The sequence below is a fragment of the Cyprinus carpio genome, chromosome A13, assembly GCF_018340385.1.
Source record: "Cyprinus carpio isolate SPL01 chromosome A13, ASM1834038v1, whole genome shotgun sequence".
Lineage (NCBI taxonomy): Eukaryota > Metazoa > Chordata > Actinopteri > Cypriniformes > Cyprinidae > Cyprinus > Cyprinus carpio.
The window spans coordinates 22,574,767-22,602,606 of record NC_056584.1 but is presented as its reverse complement, the minus strand read 5'-3'; the positions used below and the strand labels follow the sequence as shown (position 1 = coordinate 22,602,606).

At 37.3% G+C, this 27,840-nt stretch overlaps 2 pseudogenes; one reads left to right on the top strand and one right to left on the bottom strand.

Moving 5' to 3' along the window:
- The first annotated feature begins 63 nt into the window (after positions 1-63).
- LOC122147310 lies at positions 64-16,572 on the top strand (annotated as a pseudogene).
- A 5,195-nt stretch (positions 16,573-21,767) lies between these two features.
- On the bottom strand, positions 21,768-27,561 carry LOC109065117 (annotated as a pseudogene).
- Between the last annotated feature and the right edge of the window lie 279 nt (positions 27,562-27,840).

Sequence of the window (27,840 nt, the reverse complement as noted above, 5' to 3'; positions counted from 1 at the left end):
CCACCGACTTCTTAGGTTTTTACGATGGTAAAATAAACAGAAATCGTATCACATCATCTCTGGCTGGGGGTTTTGGCCGGTTTTTCTGGACAGTATAGTCTATACATTTCCTGCTTGCTTCTTACAGTATTGCAGCCCTGCAAAGCGTCATGACGTCACTGCGGTGTCATTTTATTTACATGAGACTCCAGCTGTTACACTGACTCGGCAAACAGAGTCGATGTGTGTGTCCGTGGGTGTGTGTCATCGCCACGTGATCCAGCTCGCCAATGTCCTTCTACAACCCACTCAGCATCATGGCTGCGGATGCTGCGGATGCTCTCCTCCCGCACCGCATCCCCGGACCATGCATCCTGCCCCTGCTCCTCCTGATCGCGTCCGTTATCACCACACCTATCCACGGGCTGCTGGGCTTCCGACCGGAGGACACGGGAGGAGATCTATCCGTGCAGGACGGGCTGCTGAAGGCCACAGAAGGGACGCGGTTCATGTTACGCGTTGTGTACTATGCAGCATCTCCGCAGAGGCTCAACCGGACCGTCAGCAGCGCCAGCGGCACAGCCGCACCGTGGATCGCTTTCATAGAAGAAGACCGGAGCCGGGCAGAGAGGGGCAGGTGCATCCCAAACGCAACTTGTGCGTGGAGGAGAGCGCCAGGTAGCTCTGATATAGAGCCCCTCGGGTCTTTTAAGTCAGCCTCCAGCCAGAACTCCATCCTGGTAGAGCTGCTCGCCAAAGACCTGCGGAGAGAAGAGAGAACATAAAGTACTATTCCATGTGCGCCTTTGACGGGATCAAATGGGAGCACTACCGGACGCGCGACTTCTGGCTGGCGGTGGTGGAGCGGCCGCCGCATACGGACGGGTGGCTGCAGGCGGGACTGTCGGTGCTGCTTCTGGCGCTTTTCCGCGCTCTTCAGCGGGCTGGTGATCAGCATGCTCGCGCTGGACCCGGTGGAGCTCAAAGTGTTGCAGAACAGCGGCACGGGCAAGGAGCAAAAGTACGCGCACAAGATCGAGTCGGTGCGCAAACACGGCAACTACGTCCTGTGCACTTTGGTGCTGTGCAACGTGCTTACCAACACTTTCCTGGTGGTCTGGATGTGCCAGATCCTCGGAGCAACGCCCATCTCCACTGCGCGTGCACTTTTCTCATCTTCTTCATCGGAGAGATCCTGCCTCACTCCGTTGCGTCCAGGCACGGGCTGGCTATCGCGTCCAAGACCGCATGGTTAACCAAGATGCTGATGCTGCTGACTTTCCCCATCACATATCCCATCAGCAAACTCCTAGACAATATGCTGCACCAGGAAATCAGCAACTTCTACACCCGTGAGAAGTTACTGGCTATGCTGAGAGTTACCGACCCATATCATGACCTGGTGAAAGAGGAGCTGAACATCATCCAGGGAGCTCTGGAACTAAGGAGCAAAACGGTGGAAGATGTGCTGACCCCTCTCAATGACTGCTTCATGCTGGCCTCGGATGCCATTCTGGACTTCTACACCAATGTCAGATGTGATGCAGAGCGGATACACTCGCATTCCTGTGTTTGAGAACGAACGGTCTAATATTGTCGATATACTTTTCGTCAAAGATCTGGCCTTTGTTGATCCAGATGACTGCACGCCGTTAAAAACCATCACACAGTTCTACAAGCACCCGCTGCACTGTGTCTTTAACGACACCAAACTGGATGCAATGCTGGAGCAATTCAAGAAAGGTAAGATGTTTGTAGGACAGTTGTGCAAAGTTACAACAAATGATAGCGAATGAGAGGAAATCAGTGCGAAAGGATCACACAAAAATCATTTCTCACCCTCATTTCGTTCCAAGCCTGTATGCATTTCTTTCTTCATTTCTAATATCATGTTAATAAAACCTTGGACTTCATTAACTTTAATTTGTATGGATAAAAAAAAAAAAAAACTACAGAGACGTTTCAAAATATGTATATGTGCATGGAAAACATGAAGGCGAGTATATGATGAAAGTTTTCATTTGTGGGTGAACTGTCGCTTTAAGAATATAGTTCGGTGACTTCAGTGTATGGGAGAACATACTGTGCTTTAAAAATATGGAATTCTGAATGAAAATCTACTGGTTAAATCTTAGATGTTTAAAGTGATGCATTGCCCTCTGGCTATGTTAACTATAAGTATAGGCTAATAATACAAAAAAATGTAGTATATTTATATATTTTTATTATTATTATTATTTTTTTTTATTTATTTTTTTTGACATCATACATTGCACATTTAGTGTCAGCCTCATCTTTACTTTAGCTGACATCTGCAGAGAGACTAGAAGCTGGATGACTTGAATAATTTAAATTTTGTTCCCATGGCAACAATTTTCATTCTGTCATCATTACTTACTGTTCACCACAAGAGTTGTATTAGTCATATTTTGACACGCCTTTAACTGAAAATCCATAAATTACTCATGTCAAGTACTGACCTGTGTGGAATGCAGGGATGAATACCATTATTCTTGATCCTGCCCTGCACAAAGTCTAGACAGTGATGTGATGTGTTCTGATGCCTGGTATGTGATCATACTTGGCCTTTACTGCCATCACAGTGGCAATTATGTAATAATATCTTCTTGAGATTGACTGTGTTTTCCGCAAAGGCACAGAGTCAAAGCTACAGAGCAGCAGCAGGGTGCCGAGTGCCATAATTCAGCCGTAATGCAGTAACCTGTCAGATGTACCGCTCTCACAGGGTACAAGATTTACCAGATTTACCTTCCCCACAGGGCACAATGTTCGTACGCAATAGATTTAGTAAAGGGATCATGAACAGTATCAGTTCCATAACCGCCATAGGAATCCAGGGCAGTTTAAGCAATACCAGACCAAAAATAGGATGTTCAGCACAGACTAACACAGGCACACAGGCAACCCTGTATTGAGTTTAATCTTTGTGCAGAACTTGAATTTATTTTCCACCACACAGCAGAACTGTCGGAGAGAAACTTAGAACTGAGGTCAAAGTTTTACCTACTGGATTGCTTTCAATTTTCAGAAATCGCTCCATTCAAATGGAACTTTAAAGTATATATGTTAAATACATGTACATCCCTTTTCTCACCAATGCATCCTCTGCAGTGAATGGGTGCCATCAGAATGAGAATCCAAACAGCTGATGAATGACCTGATGCTGAGTACATTTTCAGCAAATTTTTCATTCTTAAGTGAGCTCCAAAATTGACTAAAACAGCCAACATGACACCATTTTGGAGTTTAGCTGTGTAAAGACATCAGGTTTGGAATGAGATAAGATGAGTTATTGAAGTAGTCGATTTTGGGGTGAACTATCCCTTTAAATCCAAGTGCTTGTCTGTATAGAAACATCAGGGCAGATTAGCTGCAGCAGTGACCTTTTGGTCCAATCAGTGTCTCAGCTTGGGACCATATGGACAAAAAGAGCAGAGTGAGAGAAAAGAGGATCTGCTTCCTCACACTGTGAGCACCCAGCCTTTCACTCTTTGAAGCTTCTGCCTCCAGTGAACAAATTACAGCAGGAAATATGAAATATGTAGGCTCAACCTTTCCCTCTCCACTCAGTGAAGTAAGACAGGTGCTGAACTGCAGGTAAAGGTGAAACTGAATAAAATTACCTTTTTTATTCCCTGAAGAAGTTAAAGCTGGAAGTTACTGAAGTTGTAAAACTGTCAACATGTATCTGTTCTTTTCAGTGCATAACAACAAACAAAACAAACAAAAAAAAAAAATCATAAATTAAAACACACTGGTTGTTCGCAATCTGCCACTTCACCCAGTTCACTCCAAAAAGAAAATTCTCCAAAACTGTATTTCTTTATTTGTTCTCTAGACCAAAAATGACATTTTAAGAATGTTTTTGACATCACTGACTTTCATTGTATGGGCGAGGGAAAAATACAGACATTTTTCAACAAAAATATGTTCTTTTGTGATTTTTTTTTATATTTGGGTAAACTATTAAATTATTCAAACTTAGGGCAGAGTGTAAAACAATAAATCGCACAGGATCTGACCTGATCATGATTTGGTTGGCAGCCTCCAATACTTTTCTCTATTGTTTCCTCTTCTAACTCTGCTGGAAAGTTAAATTAAAGAGGTTGCCATAGACTAAATAAAAAAAAACTAAAAATAAAAAAAAAAATAGGCTGCCTACACACCATTAGTGCTTGGCCCTTAAAGTGTACGGGCCCTCAAATTATTGGATCAATCGCTACATAATTCCTATTCCTCAATCTGTTTTCATGCATGGATAATCAGACTTTACATTTTCAAAACACCTCAAACAAAGCAAATAACTAAAGGGATAGTCCATCCAACAAAATGAAAATTCTGTCATCATATACTCTCCTTCAAGTTGTACCAAACCTGTATGACTTTCTTTTTTCTGTGGAACATAAATGATTATATTTTAAAGAATGTTGGTAATTAAACAGTTGATGGTTTCCATTGACTTCCATATGGTAATAAAATAGTATGGAAATCAGTTAGTTGAGACCATAAACTGAAATTCTTCAAAATATCTTTTTTTTTTTGCGTTCAGTAGAGGAAAAGAAAGTGATTCATGCAGGTTTGGAACAACATGAGGGTGAGTAAATGATGGCAGATTTTTGGGTGAACTATCCCTTTAAGCTCAAATGCAGGTCAAATGCAACAACACAAGCATCAAAATGACAAAAAAAATTACAAAAATAAAAGCAATTAACATAGACAATCATACATTTATTTGCATATGCATTTTTAGGACAAACTGTGCTATTTGGATTCTATTTAGATATCAGTCAGGCATTTCCTTCAACAGTTCTTCTGTGTTTTTTCTTTTCATTTTCAGCCACACACTGTGCTTTATTTAGCACTTCCCACCATACTGCTCTGCCATGCATCACATGAGTAGAGTATAGTGCCAGCTTTAACGAGTTCATTTGCTGGCACAGCAGCTGAGGGAATCGCACGGGACATCGCGTGGGCTCAGACCCCCTGGCTCGCATGCATGTGTGTGTGTTACATAATAGCGCAGTGATGTAATGCAGTTCCCTGAACATCAGCTTTGAGGTGTATCGTGCCGAGTGCTGCATTGCCCTTGCTCTCCACCTGACTCCTGCAGAATTCTTCACTTCACTCAGCGTGCGCCGCTACCATGGAGACCACAGCGTGACAGACACTTCTGTCCTTTTAGGTTCTCTCTACCAAAGGTTGAGGATTATATATTTAATCCTCTCTGCCTGAATTGATATTCCAAATCTGGCTGACTGATGATTAACAGAAAGAGCTTCTGTCTGGGAATTCAGTGAACAATATTGTATAAGCAACACTAATCATGCTTCATATTATGAGCTTTTTAAAAAGGGTCATATACAATTTTTTTTTCTACATATATTTTAAACTAATTTAGATTTTATGACTTTTTTCCCTGTTTTCCTTTTTTTTTTTTTTTTGCTGCTGCTGTTCCTTTAAGACTTCCAATGTAACTGCCTCTCTTGCATGTGAAATGAGATAAAGCTTTGCAGCAGCACAAGCTGCTGGTTTGCTGTTGGTGCCAATATAGATTTAGCAGCCCATATTTCAATAACAGACCTTTTGGCAAAGCTGCATTACATTATGAGAGATTTGTAAAACAATCTGTTGAAATGACCGGATGACCGGGCTTCATCTGTTAGTTTCTAATGTTGGGATTCCTCAGAAGGGTTCCGGGAAATATTAAATAGCCATTGTTAATATTGTAAAAGCATCTGAAATCACAACATTGTGGGATATATGCACATGTATGCACACACATATTTATAAATACAATATAAAAATACAGTAAAAACCTTAATATTGTGAAATATTATAACAATTCACAATATTTGTTTTCTATTTTAATAGATTTTACAATAGAATAATTTCTGTGATGGTAAAGCTGAATTTCAGCATCATTACTCCAGTCTTCAGTGTCTCATGATCCTTCAGAAATCATTCTAATATGCTAATTTGCTGCTCAAGAAGCATTTCTTATTATTATCAATGCTGAAAACAGTTGTGCTGCTTAATATTTTTTTAGGAACCATTATACCTTTTTTCAGAATGCACTGACTAATAAAAGGTTCAAAATAACAGAATTTGATGTATATAAATCTGTTATCTGCCACTTTTGATCAGTTTAATGCATCCTTTCTAAAGAAAAGTGCTAATTTCCGAAAAAAATCTTATACTGACACTAAAGTTTTGAATGTTAGTGTATATATATATACTGAATATTTGATTCTTCATAATATTAAACACGTTTCAGTATCATAATTATTTAGTAAAAAAAGAGGGAACGTGAACCACTGACAGAAAAAGCTTAATGCCTGAGGAGCTTTTTTTTTCTTTGTGTGAAAGACTCAGAAATAGCAAATTTCAACAGATTCCAGGTTTTTAGCATCATGCTCAGCTTCATCGTCAGAGCCACAGGGCTTCCCAAACCCCATTGCATAATCACTCAGCGCTCTTTACATAACGGCATGTCTGAATCTTCAGAACTGTCAGAGTTAATCTCTTCATGAGCCTTCATTCCAAGCACTCTTTATGTGTCAAATCAGTTCAACAATGCAAAAGACTCTCCCCTGCCACAGAAATCACATACAAAGGTGTCAGAGGAGTAAAATAAATGGACAGGGATTCATTTACTAAAGTTGTGTGACTATTGATTTTGCACACTTTGACTAATAACTTCATGGATCGATTTAATAGCATGCACTGCAGTTTTGTGAAGTTGGCTTTAATATACTTTACACAAATGAGGATACAGATTATAAGTATTGCATATCCTGCAGTGATGATCCTATGTCTTTCTCTGGCACTGTAAAGGAAAATCTCATTTGGCTATCGTACAGAGGGTCAATAACGAAGGAGAAGGAGATCCTTTCTATGAAGTCATGGGCATTGTCACTCTGGAAGATGTCATTGAGGAAATCATCAAGTCTGAGATTGTGGATGAAACGGACCTCTACAGTAGGTGTTTAATATTTCTGTTCTTTAAATCTGGTGCCCTCATGTTAATCTTAGGCCTCATTTGCTTTTTTATCTTCTCATCTTTCAATAATTAAGTTTCAGATGAACATTCAAACACCTAAAAGTTATAAAATCAGTCCAGTGGTGCATTATTAGTGGAATATTTCCTCCACACAGCCATAACAGAGTGTTTGTCTGAGGGAAAACCTGCCCTGATTCCTACTGCTTCCTCATGCATAGTCGATATCACTGTGACCCTGTTGCAAATAATTATCTAACTAATTGGATTCCAGAACTCTCTGTGTTATTGTCTTATGGCAAAGCCGGTTCTCTGCAATTATCAATTCATTTTTAACCATGATTTGTGCTAACATATTGGAGGAGACTGGGGTTAGTTGTCACACGTTTTACTGTGAATATTTTGTAAGTTATGTTGAAAAGTAAATTCACATTTACCTTAACGTCCCTTGCAAAAAAAAAAAAAAAAAAAAAAAAAAAAAATTGCACATTGTTTACATTTTCTGCCAAGGAAAGAGGTAATAGTAATGAATACCATCTTGACCTTTTGTGAAAACATATCCTGATTGCTCCAATTATAGTAACATATTCTACAGAAGCAGGAAGAAAAAAAAACAAAAAACAATTTGATCCAACTTGTATGTGATGCAATAACCATACTTTAAATGTGTTTTAGTTTAAATACTAAAAAAAAAAGAAAAAGAAAAACCTGTGTTATGTTTAAGTTAAAAGAACTGTATATTTTATGAAAATTAATTATGTGAATGAAAAATTATTTAATAATTGAATATTTGAAATGGCAATAATGCACACCTCGCAATATGACTTCTTGAATTATATTAAAACAAACAAACAAACCTTAATTCTAAAAAAATTGTTGTGCAAGTCAGTCAAAGTGCATTTAAATCTTTTTGGCATATTTAGTGTTGGTATGTATGTATGTATGTATTACATATGATAAATCATTTTATTATAATAATAAAACAAGTATAATGTATAATATGATACAAAATAAAGGGTATTATATTCCATGGAATCATCTCGAGTAATATACTGTATAAATTGCCTGGAGTTAAATATTGCAGTTTTCTTTTAACCTTTTATTGCCTGTATTTTGTATTTTAAGCATATTTTCTATACTCTCATTCACTTGTTATTGGTTTGAGGTAAAGCTTATCCAGTATAATGTATTGCTGTTTTGTTGTGGCAGCTGATAACCGTACAAAGAGACGAGTATCTCACCATGAGAGGAAACAGCAAGACTTCTCCATATTTAAACTGTCAGAGAGTGAAATGAAGGTCAAAGTTTTTCACCACAGCTTCTGCTTGCAACACACTCGCTTTCTAGCAACAGGTAATCTCAATTCACAATTGTGTTGAGAGAATCTCAAAATACATATATCAGTCCTTGTAATGATCAATTCAGACAGTTTTTGGAACAATAGAATTTGAAGATTTAAGAAAAACTGATAATTGTTTTAGGTTTAAAGCACGTACAATTCAAGACCAAAATGATGTGTTCACATTCATTTGACAATCTAATGTATCTACTCACTTGGTGCAGCATTGCAAAATCATCGTTTCAAATGATGAAGGATCAGGATGCTGTGTCATTGTCAATATATTAATGTGTTTTCTTTTCTCTCACCGTCCCCCCTTTCTGTCTGTAGAAGTAGAGCCTTTAAGTCGACGCATCTCTCAGAGAAGATCCTCCTGCGATTGATAAAGCACCCAAGCGTGGTGCAGGAACTCAAGTTTAATGAGAAAAACAAGCGATCACCAAAGCACTACCTCTTCCAGCGCAACAAGCCTGTGGATTATTTCATCCTCATACTGCAGTAAAGTACTACACGTTTAAAAGACATTCTGATATTCATTATAAATAAATAATAAAAATATATTCTGAAAATTCATTATAAATAAATAGAAATATATTCTGAAATTTTACACATATATAAATTGTTTTTTTATTATTACGTTTTTGTTATAAATTGTTCAAACTGTTATGCAGATAAATTAATTTATGGACATATGGCATTACTGCAGAATTTAAAAATAAAAGCTTTTCACTATTAGACTCCATATATATTCAGCTATATTCAGTTTTCATAACTGTGAGCAAAATAAATGATTTTATTAAATACTAGAAACATTAATATTTAAAAATATATTTGATCAAACTGTTATGCTAATCCATTAATTTATGACAAAATAATTAAATTTATGACAAAATTATAATACATTCATGAAATACAAAAATAAAGCGGTTTTCTGGAACCATTGTACGAACAGAAAGTAATTTTCTTAATTGAAAACTCGATTTAAAAGCTCTCAACAATAAAACTGTCTAAACCATCTCTCTCTGGCTGCAGGGTCGAGTGGAGGTAGAGATCGGTAAAGAAGGACTTAAGTTTGAAAACGGGCCGTTCACATACTACGGCTTACCTGCTATTATGACCATCCTACCCACAGGTTTGTTTGCTGCTTTAATTTCGTCAGAATTCATCACTGGAGGTGAACAGAAGCCTTATTAAAAAAATCAACTTTCCAGAATATCTCAGTTTTACTGCAGTAAAAAAATATTAATGAGCAATTAAAAACTCTGAGAGGCGTTGAGCGTGGAGCCATACATGAACCCTCTAGCAATGCTCTCCAGAGATAATTAGGCAGCCAATTTAAATAGAGCGGCTATGTAAATCTTAGGAGAGTAGAGTCGGGGAAATTACAGTGGGAGAGAAACTATCGTCTGCCCACTCAGGCAAAATGGCATGCTATTATATAAGGATGAAAATCTCATAAGCTTAGCTTCACGAAAATGCAAAAATAACTTAAAGGATGGAGTCTTTAGCCCTAGTTGAAGAGATTAATTCAGAATGAATGTGTTAAATGTAAGCCAAGTGTCTGTGTCATAGTCTGTCTCTCTAGTGAGGGTTTTCTCTGTATCTCGCTGTGATATAAAGACATAAGAAAAGCTAAACCACAGATGCAAACAGGTATACCAACATACTCCCTCCAAGACCTCAGCATCTACTAATGAGATATGACATCTACATGGACACAGAGAGATTCTGTGTATAGCATATGGTTTTTTGCTCTCATAATCAGTCATAACACACAACGCCACTAAAAGGTTTTTCCACTCTTCAGCACTGCATGTCCTATTTTTAACATGTATTTTTGCCAAATTTTACCAATTAAAATACCTAAAAATCCACTGAAAAAAAATGCATTTAATTTGAGAAGCAATATATTATATAGATGTAGATAATATAGGCTTCTTTCCAGAGAATGTATCTTTAATAGGAGAACATTTCGGTCTTTAATGTTTTCAAATATTTTAAGCACAAAACATTTAAAAAACAAATGATAAAAATAAGCAAAAAATCAGCCAAACATACAGTACAAAAGACTAAAATAAACCTAAACTCAGGATACAATGTAAGAAAACAAATCTTTTGCAGTGAATAAACAAGTCCAATCAAGTTGTGTACATATGGCTGAATTTTTTAATAAGTAGTCTATCTCAACATATCAGTATATATACAGTACATAGACTCTCAATAGCCTGAGAAAAGAAAAAGTAAATATGTGTGGCAATAATTAAAGCAATATCATCTGAATGACTTCTATGGGTCTGATCCAGTCCACAGATCACCGTCCAGGAGCAGCGGTCTCAATCATTCGGGATACTACAATCCACGGAGGCAGTCTGGGTCAAACTGAGCATCAGCGGAGGACCATATTTACGGACTATTCAGTTCGCCAGCTCACAGACCTACAGATCATTAAGGTAAATTTGACTATTCTGAGAGAGAGAGAGAGAAACACTGTTTTTCAGACAGCTGGAGGAGGGGAAAAATTCAAGAAAATTCTGGTTCATATTGTGGTTCACATATCCCAATATCAAAATAAATTAATAGTATCAAAATTTTTATTTTATTTTTAAGATCATTAAAGTTTTTTCACTAAATTCTCTATACTGTAATGCTATAAAAATATATATTTTTTCTCATTACAGTAATGTAAAATAATCCTGTCTATATTAAATATTTTTTTCAATGATTTTCATCAATGAAATACACAATTTATGTTTTTAAATGAATCCATTTTGATTTTATTAAACAAATATTTATCTGCATTAAAATTCAGTCAGATATGACCATGATGTACACTTACAATTATACAATCCATTTAAATAATATTTATAACAGTGTGCACATTGTGCATATTATTTTATACAGGTCCTTCTCAAAAAATTAGCATATTGTGAAAAAGTTCATTATTTTCCATAATGTAATGATAAAAATTAAACTTTCATATATTTTAGATTCATTGCACACCAACTGAAATATTTCAGGTCTTTTATTGTTTTAATACTGATGATTTTGGCATACAGCTCATGAAAACCCAAAATTCCTATCTCAAAAATTAGCATATTTAATCCCGACCAATAAAAGAAAAGTGTTTTTAATACAAAAAGAGTCAGCCTTCAAATAATTATGTTCAGTTATGCACTCAATACTTGGTCGGGAATCCTTTTGCAGAAATGGACTGCTTCAATGCGGGCGTGGCATGGAGGCAATCAGCCTGTGGCACTGCTGAGGTGTTATGGAGGCCCAGGATGCTTCGATAGCGGCCTTAAGCTCATCCAGAGTGTTGGGTCTTGATCTCTCAACTTTCTCTTCACAATATCCCACAGATTCTCTATGGGGTCAGGTCAGGAGAGTTGGCAGGCCAATTGAGCACAGTAATACCATGGCAGTAAACCATTTACCAGTGGTTTTGGCACTGTGAGCAGGTGCCAGGTCGTGCTGAAAAACGAAATCTTCATCTCCATTAAAGCTTTTCAGCAGATGGAAGCATGAAGTGCTCCAAATCTCCTCATAGCTAGCGCATTGACCCTGCCCTTGATAAAACACAGTGGACCAACACCAGCAGCTGACATGGCACCCCAGACCATCACTGACTGTGGGTTCTTGACACGGACTTCAGGCATTTTGGCATTTCCTTCTCCCCAGTCTTCCTCCAGACTTGGCACCTTGATTTCCGAATGGACATGCGAAAATTTTCTTTTCATCCGAAAAAAATAAAAAGCTACTTTGGACCACTGAGCAACAGTCCAGTGTGCTGCTTCTCTGTAGCCCAGGTCAGGCGCTTCTGATGCTGTTTCTGGTTCAAAAGCACACGCCTGTGCACGGTGGCTTCTGGATGTTTTCTACTCCAGACTCAGTCCACTGCTTCCACAGGTAACCCCAAGGTCTGGAATCGGTCCTTCTCCACAAATCTTCCTCAGGGTCCGGTCACCTCTTTCTCGTTGTGCAGCGTTTTTTTTTTTGCCACAGTTTTTTTCCTGCCCACAGACTTCCCACTGAGGTGCCTTGATACAGCACTCTGGGGAACAGCCTATTCGTTCAGAAATTTCTTTCTGTGTCTTACCCTCTCGCTTGAGGGAGTCCTGTAATTAATATTTTTTGTTTAACATTTTTTGTTTTATTTTTGCACTAAAAATATTTTTTTAAAAACAATATAAGTGAATGTGATTTAAAAATCTTTTTTTTCAAAAAATCATAAATTGTTATTTAAATATATTACGTTTTAATTTTAATATAGTTACACATAAAGCAACATTTATTTATTTTAGGCCTTTCTTATTAAGTAGTTTGGGCACCTCTGATAAATATTAATTTCAAACAAACATTTATTTATCTATTTATTTGTTTGTTTATTTATTTTTTATTTATAATTATTTTTGAAGTGGAATATGACCCAGGTGCAGTTTTTGTGAGGTGATCCAAAAAACTCTGGTGAGGTTTTTATTTCGCGTGTTCTCTAGTTTGCTTCAAAATGCTAAAGCAAATACTTTTTAAATAATGCTTATGTAAATAATAACATAAATATTCTAATGCTATATGTTTGAAATTATATAGAATTATGAGCTGCGTACTGTAATGTGTCATACTTTCCAGGATCACTCGTAACCATTATCAGAATGCCCCCTGACAGCTACCGCATGGACAGCTCTACACAAACCCCCGACGCAGACAGTCAAGTGCCCGGGGAGGACTGGAATGACAATCCCTGAGACGCGTTGGCACAACAGCATCGCCCTTCCTCTGACAGAACACGGCCCTGTCTGACCCGATTCCACCCAGCACAGCCACCTCTACAGACAGCCAGGACAGCACCAGCGCCCTTAAGAGAGGGAACCGCATCGTCCGTAGAGTGCATTTGCTTCTCATTTATAGCATCTTTCGCGGGTTCCCTCTTAGTCATTTTTCAGGCAGCAGGTAAATATTTTAAACAATTTAAAATGAAAACACTGACTGAAGTAGAATTTCCTCAGGAGTTAGAAAACCGTCGGGGAAAAGCTATTATATGACAGAGACCATTTGAGCTCATCTCTCAAAGGCTTCTGATCTTTTTCTGATGAGATGAGCGATTGCAAAACAGCGGTGTCAAGCCACTGATTGAGGAACACCAAAAGAGTTGTTTTTATAGAGTCTGATATGCCTAAATATAACTATAACAGATAAGTGTCAGTCATTTTAATCTTTGTGGAAACCGAGGATGCAGATAAGCAGGTTGGTGATACATGTGATGGAATTAGGACGTTTCTCACAGCGTCCAAAGTGCAAGGACAAGCGATGGCAGAACTCTAATCCTCTTACTTAACTAATCAAAACTTTGTGTGGAAAGGTTTAATCTGATTCTTAATTTATAAATCACTTATAAATGTCAAAACACAACAAAGTAGAGTTTCCTTTAATTAGTGAGGCCTGTCCCAAAGTATACACAGGATCAAATGCAGGTTAATCAAATTACACTGTCGAACACTATCATATCCATGTTTTCACTGATATCAAATGCTACTGTAAATATTTTAATACACTTTGCATGCAGTACAGACTGAAACTTGAGATATGACAGCAGTTCCACAATCAGAGTTTTAAACTAAAATCTCCACAAAATCTTAATGGTTTGGCTTTTTGTCCAAGTTTGCTAGTTTAAGTTATCTGAGGTCAAGTGTATTCTTAAAAAAAACAGTCAACAAACATTTCAAAATTTTCCTGGACGAAAAAACGGACCAAAACTATTGCATAATTTTAATGTAATTGAATGTATGTTTAAATTTAATTTACATGCTAATTATATAAGATATTCATAATATATGTCATATGTATACACACACACACACACACACACACACACACATAACTACACACACACACACACCCCCACACCACACACACACACACACACACACACAGACACACACACAAACACACACACCACACATATATATATATATATATATTATATTATATATATAGATATAAGATGAAATTTTAAAATAAGTGAAATTTGGGGTGTTCTCCGCTAGTTTTGCTCTATTTTTGTCACATAAATATGAAAATATCTCTTCAGTCTGAATTATACACAAACCAATAAGCAAAGATTTTTGACATCTTATCGGCTACAGATGACCGAGGGCCTGTTCATCTTCAGAATCTTCTCCCTAAAGTAGGGTGTGACGAGTGGGGCGGGGCCGAGAGCCGTGAGGAACGGAGCGAGGCCGGTGAGTGATACTGGGAAATGAGCGACACCTGCTCCACTCACCGAGTCCTCGAGTTCCCGCCCCACTTCGTCACATAGGGCTATAGTCGTATTCCCAAAACAAATGCAGAATCATTCATATCTTCTTCATCGGGTAGTTTGTGAGAAATAGTCCCACAAATCATTATAAGAGTCTTTGTTGCTTTTCATCCTCAGTAAGACTGTGGTAATCTCAGGTTGTGATGACTATTAAAGGCTACTGGGCTGTTTTTTAAAAAAGGTCTTTTCAATACATTCTCACCCCAGCTTCCTGTTTCAATAAAATTTGGCTGAATTGAAATTGGATACTAGCGTTATATGGCAGAAAATAGTAAAAGGATAGTGTGAGTAGTAAGCTGTTTCAATGTCAACACAAGTCATGGAAAAATGGTGTTTGCAAAATCAATTTCATTTCATGTCAAAAGAACATGGACTCACAGTTTTTAAATGTATTTGATTACTCATAGTTTTGTTGTAATCAGATACTCCTGCAGAGGAATCCAAATGCAGGGTTGCCAGTGTGCTCAGCTTGACGATGGGTCGCTGGCTCCCCCTGTAGGAGAGGAAAGTCAGATGGACCAGAAGAGCCCCAGTGACTCTGTGTTGCCTTCGTATGGAGGAGCCCCCATATATAGAGACAATCGTTTGTGTGAAGAGACACGAAAGGAAAAAAATGTGGGGGTTGAAAGTGAATTTTGAAGGCTTTTCTTTGAAGCCGAACTCATTGATATAAGTCCTTATGCATGCAATACACAGTGTACTCATGTTGTGTGGTGGTCACACCACCACACCACATGTAATTTAAAAGCGCCTCCCTAAGTCCAAATCAAAACGCAAGCCCCCCCGCAACTGTGCATTAGGCAAACCATAAGTAAGGCACTGCAGAAGCTCTTTTTGAAATGATACAAAGTTAGCCTAAGTTCAACAAAAATAAAAAATGAATTTATAATTAAATCTGTACATTGTAAATGTATCTATGATTTCACACCTCATGGCATTTCAAACATGGATGCGGTTCCATACGGTAATTTTATCGAAGAAGCGTTCTTTTTCTCTTTTTCCGTGCACTACAACTGCTCATAGGTGGACTCATAGTTATATTTATTTTCAAACTAACTACAAATGCTTATCGATTTGACTGTATAGGAGCTCAGAAAATTTTTAATACTATATTCGTGTGGACTTCTTATATAGCTTTCATGCAATATAGAAAGATTCCCATAAAAAATTCTCAAAAATATCAGTGTCTGTATCTATGTTTGGAAAATTAACCACAGGTAAGACACACACCATTGACTTTCCCCCCCCCCTCTGAGGTGTGAGGTAAATATATGACAACTAGTGTTACATGTTTGGGAGTCAGGAACTATCCCTTTAAGAAGAAGGAGTGGTATGGGTCTGTTCTTAACTAAATTGCACCCATCAGGCTTTTCAAACACTGGATGCAGTTGACTGTTTGTAAGCCCGACGAACGGGAATGAATGGCGAAAAGAGGGGGGGGGGGGAGGGGAGAGGAGAAAGGAGGGGGAAGGAGAAAAGGAAAGGAGGCGGAGAAAAAAGAGGGGAGAGGAGAAGAGAACGAGACTAGGCTAAGAAGGAAGAGAAGAGCGGCGAGATGAAGGAGAATGAGAAGGCGGACACGGATAAATGAAGAGAAGAGAATGAGAATGGAGAGAGAGAAGGATGTAATGAGAGCAAGGAGAGAATAGCGAAGTAGAGGAGGAAGAGAGACAATTCTACGAAAATAAAAATGTATGACCTTTTCAGCTAAGTTTTTGTCATGTGATCGAAAGGCCCATTGTCATAGTTGTGGTCCAATCTATTTCAGCGAGCAGAGGAAGTGCAACAACCGTAGTACCCATGGGATACGGACACTGTCTACATCCCAGCATCCACCAGCGTCTCACTCTCTGCGTAGGCACACGTGCTCGGATGAGCAACCTGGGGAAAATAACTGCTCCGAAGCTCGAAAGCGGGGTTTAGGCATCCGGCGGAAGCACCTTACAGAAGCGCTCCAGGAAATTTGAAGAATCTGTATCAGCTAATGACACAACACCTGACTGTTTCACAAATTTGTGAAAACCTCACACACACCAGACACACACAGCGTGGGCTGTGTTATTAGCTTCTGCAAAAACACACTCTGACTCTGTTTCCTAGAAACCGCACAGGCCAAAATGCAGCCCACACGCTTTCTGGATTTAATAATCTCTGAATGCAAGGTCACTCAGAACCACTGTGACGCAAGTAGGACATATTTCTGGGTCTGCAGCCTTTGTTGCCCCTGGGACCGGAAAAACATTTTATCGAAGAAATCATTCATGCTGTTAAAAAACAAAATGTGTGGGAGAGGCTGAGTGCCCCGGCACTCCAGTTCTCTGGACTAGCTAAACCCCAACATAGACTTTGATTCAGTAATGTTCCCCTACTACATTTATGCAGAGTTGTTAGTACACTTTAATACAGCAATTTCAAATTAAATTTGAAAGTACATACCTCAGAATGGCGGAAATCAAAAACTTATTAAGTTAAATTTTAATGTGTGATAAAAGCTAACTGTTTGTACCATGTTTAAATGTTAAGTGCTGTTTTCAATAATACCTGTTAACTTTCCTTTATATGTCTTATTAAAACATTGGGAACAAAAAAAAGGGAAGAAAAAAAAAAAAAAGTAATATATATAATATATATAGATATATATCTATATATATATATAGTAATATATATATATATATAGTAATTATTATTATTGTTTTTTTATTTATTTTACACATATGTTCTTTATTTATTGCGTCTTGTGAACGTCTAAAAAAGACCATTTACTTTATTACCTCATAGACTTATTCGTCAATTTGACAGCTTTTTATTTAAAATATTCAGGTCAGTTCAAAACATTTTCAGGTCAGATTTTACATTTCACTTTCTACTCTCCAGGCAACACAAAAAAGAAAGAAGTCTCGTGATGGGACGATAAACCTTTGGAAGACAATCCTGAACATCACAGGTGAAGACCTAGCATTCATTTAATGGTTTTTTTGCTCTCTCACCTGCTTCTCCCACAAATGTGAAATCTTCTCCAGCCCTTCCTCTGGATCATGAGTTGAGAGCAAAGACCAACCCAGTGTACAATGACCATCACAACAGATGTAGCATCAGAAAACCTTGCCTTCAGCATTGCAACTGGCTGGACGTCCTGAGAAATATAACAAACCTGGACAATTTCCACATGCAGCAAGACACTGGTTTTTTTTTTTTTGTTTTTTTTTTTTTAATTGACGAGATTCTACATAACCATTGATTTACTACAGTTTTGATGACGTCATCTCCAGTCACTGTGGCAATGACATTCTGACCTCTGACCCCGGGCAAAGCCAGCAAGCACACAGCCTGGAGACCGTGAAGCCAACCATTTGATCAATGTGGGCCAGATGGCAGAACCTTTAGTATGTCAAAATATGGTCATCTTTCAGTAGAATCATCCTGAAACAAAGTGTTTATTGTGTGATTTTATATCATATTAAGTGAGACACTATTTGTCAGGCTGTGCCTGAAGCTCAATCAAGATATCAGAGCACTTTGAGAAAGACCAGACCCATATATTACATATTCTGTTGAATAGCTGAGATGTTGACAGGGGAAAAAATACCTACATTAGGTAAGTGGTGGTCAGAATCTTTTTTTCTTTCTATTTTCAAAAGCATTAATATTTTATGTTGTTATTTCTTATCATTTTGCTTTGTTAATTTTTGCATCTTCCGTTCAGGGAGCTGGCTGAGAGCACAGGGTACAAAGAGATAAGGCTTATTTTTTTTCTTTTTAGCTATTTTAGGCCATATTTGAATAGTTTTAAATAGTCTGAGATGGCCATTGCTAATGGTCCAAAGCACACATGTATTTGACAATAGATTTATTTGTTTATAAATAATAGGTGTATAATATATCGGCATGCTTTTCTCAAAGCTAAGTGGTATTATTGTTGTTATTAGAACGCATTGTGCTTTACTGTATAAAATAAAATAGTTAGGATATGCGCAAGCCATAACTTAAAAAAAAACTTGAAGCACTGATACTAAAAGTCACCTCAGATATAGATATAGATATAGATATTTGTGTGTGTGTGTGTGTGTCTAAAATCATAAGCAATATCCAAAACATGCAAGAAGCCTATAGTATTTTGTTTTTGAGCCCTTTTAGTAATTTACTGCAGCAAGCTGAAAATCTCACTCATGTTTCCATTACTGGTTCACTGCCATGACTTTCCCAGCATGCCATGATCATGAAAAACTAACCAATCAGCTCATCCCTGCCAACAACAGGTCACATGATTACATTATGCCAGGGGATTATACCTAGGATGCGTTTTGCATGAAAGGCTGTTTTAACTGAGTATGTCAAGTGAATACCTCTCTCCTGCATGCATGCAGCAGACACTGGTGATACAGAGACTGTTGGCCACAAGCGAGACTCTTTTTGCCTCTATGCTAACAGTGACCTACAACACCACCAGTCGAACACAGAAAGCACAACGACTCATGCTGGAAACCACTGGATGTCTGTTTCTTTCCCCTTGATATTTATTCCTAATATTTAATAGCAATAACCAAGCTATCCCTTTTATAAAGTTGCTTTGCATCTTGATGGTCTGGAGTGAACTGAATGTGTTCCTGCTTGCTTTCAGGCCACATGGACACTTTGTGTTGTGCAATACTGTGTGCTAAAGGCCCTGTACGGAGAGCACATGCTGACAGAGAGAAAGAAAGAAAGAAAGAAAGAAAGAAAGAAAGAAAGAAAGAAAGAAAGAAAGAAAGAAAGAAAGAAAAGAAGAAAACGAAAAGAAAGAAAGAAAGAAAGAAAGAAAGAAAGAAAGAAAGGGGGGCAGCACTTTTTAACGTCAGTGAACTGAGTGATGCATGCTGATGATTGACTCAGCTGCTTTTGATGAGAAATCCACTGTATATTTAAGCACGTGTATATTAAGCCTTTAAACTGAGGATATTTGCTAAAGACATTTAGAAAAATCCTCTCCAGCTCTCGCTCTCTGTACAGTGAGTCGGCCGAAGGATATATGTTTCTACAGAGTTTACAAAGACTTCTATTTGAAAAACACCCGAGGAATTGTGTATGACTTTACAAAAAATGTTGCTTTGATTATATAAGAATAATATTTATATAATATATAAAGAGAATATCAAATGTTCTATTAGGTTTTGATGTGGTATATTTAGAATGAAAAGTACCACTGGCATCCCAATAAATTAAGATTGATTCAAATTTGTCTTGGAAAACATCATTTTTGTTCAATTACAGTAAACAAACACTGTTAAGCAATATAAGAAGTCAAAGGTTTATTATGGTACACTTGAGCTCTCAGTCCTGTTATGGAAGAGAATGTTTTAGAATCATATCAAGAAATTTCACTTCAGTTACATGAGTAAAATAAAGTTCGCTGATGTTTAAACAACTGCTGGACTATTTCAGGATGATAACCTTTGCTGGGTGTTATTTTGGAGGCAGAACACATTCTTTGAATATGCTTTATCATAAATTGTGTTTAGATAATGCCACTCAGTCACTCAGATTGATTCGGCCCATTGTCAGAGATGCAATTTTGCCTGTTAAATGGCAGATTCTTAAATCTTTGCTTCCTAAACTTAAAACATATGTTTTGCAGCTTGCATGGAGTAAAAGTTACTTAAAAGTTGCCTTAAAGGCAACAGTTCACCCAAAAAATGAACATTTGCCAAAAACTGCACTAGACACAACAAACTACACAAACTTACTTTCTTTATCAGATTTGGAGAAAATTTAGCATTATATCACTTGCTCACCAATAAATCCTCTGCAGTGAATGGGTTGCCGTCAAAATGAGAGTCTAAACAGCTGATAAAAACAACACAGGACAGTTCTAAACAAATAGGGAAGGTGGATTTTGATGTGACAGAAAAACAGGTACTGCTTTGCTTCTCACAAAGAAAACATGCAACTTCACGAGATGTTAAATGATGAGTTTTGTGGGTTACTTGTGGATTTTTGTGATGTTTTTATCAGCTGTTTGCACTCTCATTCTGACGGCACCATTCACTGCAGAGGATCAATTGGTAAACAAGTGGTGTAATGCTAGATTTCTCCAAATCTGTTCTGATGAAGAAGGAAACAAAACCTTCTCACAGTAAGTTTAAAATTGACAAGCATATAATATGAATAGATAACAGAGTAAATTCTAGCAGTGCCAGTCCATCTCTGTGTGCAGTTTTTTTTTTTTTTGCCAACCCTGCTATATTCAAAACTTTACAGCCTTTGAAAAGAACCAAAGGTGCAAAAATAGCCTTAACTAATTTCATCTCATTACTCAGTTTTGTGCCAGAAAATCTGCAATAAAAAATGCTCACTGTAATTTCACTTTTGAAATCAAGTTAATGCATCCACACTGAAAACAAGTATTACTTTCTTAATAATACCCCAATCTTCTAAATGATACTGTTAATATAGTCACTGGGACAAAAACACAACAGAAAACATGCTAGTTTACTTCATTTATTTCAATGCACTCTGATTAATATATTTGTGCTCAAAGAGTTTTTTTTATACCTGGAGGATTGATCTTTTGCAACTAAGCTAGGTGGGAGAGTAGTATACTTGAACTAATGTCTGCACATTCATTACACATTCCTGCAGTGGAACAAATGAGCCTGAACATACAAAAACACAGCAGTAGAAAGTAATGGACCGGAATAAAAAGTCCCAGAAAATAAAGTGCAAAACAATGCCTGGGCTCTTCACAACCCAGAATTTCCAGAACATCAAACACGAAAAGCTTAAAAATAATATTCAACCCCCCAAATCAATTTTCTATATAATTCACTCTCCTTCAGCTGTCAGACATCCAATATCCCAAAATGCACCTCTTCACAAACCACAATACCAGGTTTCTTCGTCCATTGTTTTAACTAGTCACAATAAGTTTTCAAGGTAAAATGTTTCTTCAAGCCATTTAATTTGAGGTAAGAGCGCAATCAGGAATTGACAATGAAACACAATCTAATGCCCCCCATTCATTCAGTTCTAGAGTTGTCTCTCGTGTGCATGTTTTAAGAATACAGACACATTTATCATGAAAACATGCACGCTGTCCTTCAGTTCAGCACTCAATACAATGAAATTTTCAGACACACGGTGATAAATTCGACGAGTTAATTTAATAAAGGCTAGTTTCCACCCATTTCACCCCACTAACTCAAATGTTGACTATAACTCTTGATTCATTCACACTAACCTGTTTGAATTTAATCTTAGACCACGAAAGATCATGAAATCAGTCAAGCTGAACCTTCAGGTTAATGAAATCCAGACAGTTGTTTGGTTGACTGTAAATTCCACCACATCTTCTGAGACTGTTTGATTGCTTTATAATTACAAGTTAAAACAGAATGTTGAAACGCTGATGACTAAATTAGACCAGGAAAGCTGGTGAGTGAAGGGGTGTATCAGTGTGTGTGTCTCTGCATGTTTGATGTTCCTTGTGGACACACACACAAACAGGAAGTGTGGTAAAGGTGCTTATTGGACTGTAGTGACAGCCTCATGAATGGACTCGGGCCACATAGTCGATGTTCTTGGTGGTGAGGCCACACATGTTTGATGCGCCCGCTCGCCATTAGATAAACGTGCTTCTCTTTCACAGGTACTCCACCTGCTTAGCTGTAAAACAGAGAAAACAACATTTTTGAAATGGTTGAGTGCCATTTTATGTGAATTCAAACACATACACTGTATTAATTAACAAATATCAAACTATCAATTAACAAAATATCAAATATCAAAGTGGCAACTGCAAACAAATTATGATTTTTCCTAGTATAAGCTTTTAACCATATCCACAGTACTAGCTTCTAACAATTTTCTCAGTACTAACTTTTACCTAATTTCTCAGTACTAGCTTTTAATTATTTTCTCAGATCTAACTTCTATTTTCACTTTTGTCACTTCTAGCTATCTTCTCAGTACTAACTTTGAACTATTTTCTAAGTACTAGCATTAACTATTACTCTCCATTTAAAGCCTATAAAGTAATGTGTAAGGAACAGTAGCTAAAGCATGAGTGACTGCCGTGTTAGAACAGATGTTTCCAGTGGTGAGACGCTTGGATGAACGAAGTGTGAAAGCGCTAGAAGGAGATTGCTTACGGTTGAGTCCGGTGAAGCTGAACATGCCGATCTGTTCAGTGATGTGCTCCCAGGTTCATGGAGTTCCTAGTGCTTTGAGTTTTTCCTTCAGCTGAGCACGCATGAGCAGGACTCTCTCTGCCATGGTCTTCACATTGTCCTTCCTGTAGAATGATGGAAAAATGGCAGACTATAAATAACCCTTAAACAAAATATATACATATACACTGGTGAATCTCAGAAAATATGTCAAGAACACATCCAGGTCACTTTTTTCTTTTGCACAGTTTTTTTTTTTTTTTTTTTCACAAAACAAGATAATTAGATTATTAGATAATGTGATTATTTTTAACTGCATTTACCATTCAGCAAAGAGTTCAGGGGTGTTGAGTGTGATGGCAACCAGACGTGCACCCTGGGATGGAGGGTTGGACCAGGTGATTCGAACGATCTTCTCCATTTGAGACAGTGCACGATTCAAATTGTCTTGGTCTTTGGCTACAACAGTCAGGTTCCCAACTCTCTCATCTGTGGATTCAGATTATTCTTTACAATCAGATGGTTCTGAACAAGGACATAATACAAGGCATTGAAATGTAATCTCTAACAACTAACATAAACTCTGGAACCACTTACTGTACAGACCGAAGTTCTTAGAGAATGACTGGGCACAGAACAATTCAAAACCCTGTGACACAAAGTAGCGGACAGCCCAGGCGTCCTTATCTAAATTTCCTGAGGCGAAACCCTGATAGGCTGAATCAAAGAAGGCAAACAGACTCTTTCGCTGAAGAGAGAGTTGAGAGAAGAAAAAAGCCAGATAACAACATCTCTGCCATACAAAAATGCACTTACAGCTCCACTGATGAACTTTTCAGTAACATTCTGTGCCCTGTATAACTCCTAACTACATTTTTGATATTATGCAATAGTTAACTCGCTATTTATAAAACTGCAAAGAGTTTAAATTTAGACAACAGTAGGTTGTAATTGCACATTGTGCTTAAATGTCTTATTACATGCAATTAGGATCCATTTTTGTATCAAGGGCTTCAATGTTCTAATCTTAGTCAGATGATGTGGGGTTGTTGTGATGGTCTCACCTTCATGACATCAGCAATCTTCTTCCACTGGTCCTGGGTGGGATCTGTGCCGGTGGGGTTGTGAGCGCAGGCATGCAGCACAAAGATGGAGTGATCAGGTGCACTCTGACAGGAAAGACATAGTATCAAATGGACTGTATATAGCAGAGGTGTTCAAACATTTAATACGAAGGGCCAAAAATCAAACTAGATTTTTTTTTATGGCTCGACTGAGCCCAGCAGAAAAAGAAAAAAAATCTGTCAAGCCTCAACACTTCTTTATGCACACAATCAAAGGTTTTTAGATAACATTTATCAATTACTGATAAATAAGTAACCACGAAGAGCTCGTTTTCGTTAAAGACCATGGAATTTTCAAAAAATCGCTACTAACCTCCAGGTCACCCAGAAAACCTTCCAGATCGAGTCCACGCTTCCCTGCATCCCAATATTTGTATGGACGGATGTCCTCAAATCCAGCATTAGAGAAAACAGCATTGTGGTTCTCTAGAATGTAAGACCACAAACTGAACTGAAAATATTTTATACTATAGTCAATTAAATTTTAGAATTACATTTTTTACAGTATTTTCCTTGTGTAATTAGATCTTATGCTCACCCCATGTTGGCGCAGATACATAAACTGGAGTTTTTGTGTGTTGTCGGTTCCATTGTACCACCGGCGAAGAAACTCGGCTCCGATCTTCAGAGCACCAGTGCCACCTAAACACTGCACAGCTCCTACCTGCAATACAAAAACACAACAACAAAAACCTCTACATTAGAATGATAGCCTACCAGTTCAAAATGTGCAACAAGGTGTAAAATAAACATTTTGCTAAATCTGAAAATGGAATGATTTCTGAAGGATCATGTGACACTGAAGACTGGAGTAATGATGCTGAAAATTCAGCTTTGCGTCACAGGAATAAATTATCAATAACAGTTTATTTGTTATTTTTTAATCAATAAAAAATAAATAAATAACTGTTATTGATATAGATGATCAAAACAGGATTTTAAGCATCTCATCTGACCCGATTGTCCTTGATGGCAGGACTGTCTTCACCCAGAGCGATCTTAGATGCACTGGAGCGAACCTCTGGCAGGCCTAGAATGGGCAGGTACTCGTGGTTCAAACTATGGTCATCAGCGATCATCTTCTCCACTTTTCTCCACCACGGGGAGAACCCAGGGCTGACATTCATCTGTCCTGTAGGCTTAAGAAGAGGAAGAGGATGAACATTTTAAACCAGAATACTTCAAAATACAAAGGCAAAATTCAGATTTTTACAGCAATTTTTTTTTTTTAAAGAAATCAATATTTTTTTATTTCAAATAAATGTTGTTTTGAATTTTCTATTCATCAAAAAAATTGCCCCAAAACATCATGTGACACTGAAGACTGAAGTAATGGCTGCTGAAAATTTATCTTTGCCCGTTACGGAATGAAATGGCATTTTTAACATATACATATACACACACACATATATGTTTATAAGTATAAATGTCATAAGTTATTTCAAATTGCAATGTCTCACAAACTTGTTTTTACTATATCTTTTAATTAAAATAAATGCAGCTTTGAACATGACAGACTTCTTCCCAAAAACAAACAAAGAAAAATCACCTTTATTTGTATAGCGCTTTATACAATACTGGTTGTGTCAAAGCAGCTTTACAGTGTTTGTCAGCTTTACAGTTTGTCAGTAATGCAGAAAGACAATAACAGAGTCACACCCCAAACTTTTGAATAGTGTAAATTACAGCATCCTGAATTCCTATCTACTCAGTATCTGTTATGTGTAATTGTTCCTTTTTATCAGGGCTGTCTATGATCAGGATTTATCTGTGAAGTTTATCCCAAGAGCAAAATTAGCTTATTCGACACTAACGTGTACTGCTCCTGTCCTGATGCAATACTTGAATGAAAATTCTAACAAATACAGAACAAAATGTATCCAAATAAATTCTGTTCTGTACATAAACTGGTAAAGTTGTGGAATCAAAAGATTGTGAAGCAGAGCAATGATTTTAATAAATCTGCATGTCTGAATCAATCAAATATTAGATCAATGAGCAATTTATGGGGCAACATATCTAGTTTAGTATAATTATGAGCCTTTAAAAAAAAAAAAAAATAATAATAATAATAATAATTATAGTGAAGTAAAAATATATACAATAATATAATTATTATTATTATTATTATTATATTTTATATATATATATTAATATATATATATATATATATATATATTAGAAAAGAAGCATATTCTAAAGAATATTGTTGTCACTTTCTGCAGAAGTATGACAAGCTGTAGTTAGAGACGGTAAATGTCTATAGAAAGCATATGAAATCAGTGTTCTGGGTTGTTCAAGAGGGATAATCGTTTCAGTCTGAAGAAGAGACCACAGGCCAGGGGGAGGTGTTCAAAAACAGTCCACACCAATCATGACTCAGGGAAATTTAGAGATGTGACTTTCAGTTTTCACTCGTGTCTCAGAACCTCAGGAGTCATGGCATCAGCAGGGTTTCAGGTAAAATCGGAAGATAAAGATAGTCCTCCCTGAATCCTCCGAAGGTCAAGCTCTCTAAGGAATCAGGAATAACTACACAGCAGATGACACGTGACGACTGCTTCTGCACAATAATACTGTTGACAAAACACAATCTACTCATCCCTAGCTAACAGCACTGCACAGGGGCCTGGTCTCCAGTATAAACGACCAACGCTGGAAGAGTAACTTTATCCTTCAATATATTTAGAAACCCTAGAATGCCTCTGGAGCTAAATGCGATGACTTTAGTTTAAAGTCAGATAACTCTACAGTTTAATGTGATACAACACAAGTTAAACATTTGAACACATAAGTTAATTCTTTTATTATACATTTACTATATTTTAGATTTATTAAGAAGCATAGATGTGAACTCTTTAAACACTGCTTAAAAGCATCCCAGGATGTAGCGCAAAAGTGTACAGAACTACTCTGAAAATGGTCAGATATGATATGATTTGTTAACATTTAACAGTCCAATGCATAATTACAATTTTCTATTAATATTTTTAATGACTTGATTCTATCAGACCAAACTGAATTTGTGAATTAAATTACAAAAACCAATGTAAAAATTTTTAGCATTGTTCTCTAAGCTGAAAAGATTCTAAGAAAACACAAATTAAGTGTGTCCAAATATATATACACATACATATACACATACATATATACATATATACATATACATATACATATACATATATATATATATACACACACTCACACATATACAGGTCTTATTTGACTCTAATTTATAAAATAGACATGTTTAAATGCAATGAGCTGCAGTAAAGCAGAGCAGATATAACGTTACGTGTTCAATTCTTATTATTGATAAGAGGCCTACTGTTGTCATAGAAAAGAGAATAACGTTAACTTGTGGGTGTGCATGGCCAAAGCATTGCATAAACTGACAAACACTGACTTTCATATTTTTATACTCTGATATGGAAACGCGTGTGTTGAAATAAAGCGCATCTCTCACCTCCGACTCCCAGATTCACCTTGCTGGGATTCTGATCTTCACGGAAATCTGCTGTCAGTTTAAACACTGCGACAGGAGCAGCCTGCGGGACTTCACCAAATATCGACATGATATTGTGTTAATATTTCTACAAATTCTGAGCAAGAAGAGGGAGAGTGCCGCTGGACTGAAGCGCGGTGTGATGGGAGACAGACACACTTTAACCTTCAGATGTGAGATTTTTGAGCAATGGAGGACAGGCGTGTCTAAACTAACCAATAGAAACCCAGAAGTATATGTTCGACTCGAAGATTACCCAATCATCTTTTAGAACAAAAAGGTCAAGCCGCTGCGTCATCAAAGAACGCGCTCGACAGCACTGCGGGGACAAATGGGAACGCGAACGTGTAAGAGCGACGTGCCTTCTGACCAATGAGAAAGTAGAGAGGGCGGGCCAAGTTTGCTTCAATGGGCAGCGTTG